Consider the following 588-nt stretch of genomic DNA (forward strand, 5'->3'; position numbering starts at 1 on the left):
ATATATATATATATATATATATATATATATATATATATATAGTCTCACTGTTTGACACTTACCATACATATATAAGACATTTATTTTGGTCCACACTTAGACACAATAATTTTATGTAATTTACTTGACAATCAAATCCAAAAATGCTTTAGCCATTCAAAACATTTCAAAACTAATGTCACCTAGATCTAGAACACAATATGAGTCTAGTAACTATCAATGAGTTTAACTATGTTGATGGCTATGAAACTAGAGCGCTCCTAGACAGTGACCTAATAAGAATTTTTATCATAAAGTTTAAAATATGAAAAGATAAATATTTAAAAATATTAAACATGTGTTCAACGTTAGCTACATATCACTACGAGAAATAGAAACCTTTTCCACCACGAATCATTAAAAAATTATATATAAAATATGATTCACATCTCATTTTCATCGAACCAGTTCAGTGAAAAAAACGCATGATAGATTTCAATTAAAATATTATACTAAAACATTTTTACATTTCTCACATATTCAATTAAAATATCTTTGAAATAGTCAATGGAAAGTTTCAATTAATTGAAAAATAATAATTTTTTTTAT

This window comes from Solanum pennellii, chromosome 5 (assembly GCF_001406875.1).
Source record: "Solanum pennellii chromosome 5, SPENNV200".
Lineage (NCBI taxonomy): Eukaryota > Viridiplantae > Streptophyta > Magnoliopsida > Solanales > Solanaceae > Solanum > Solanum pennellii.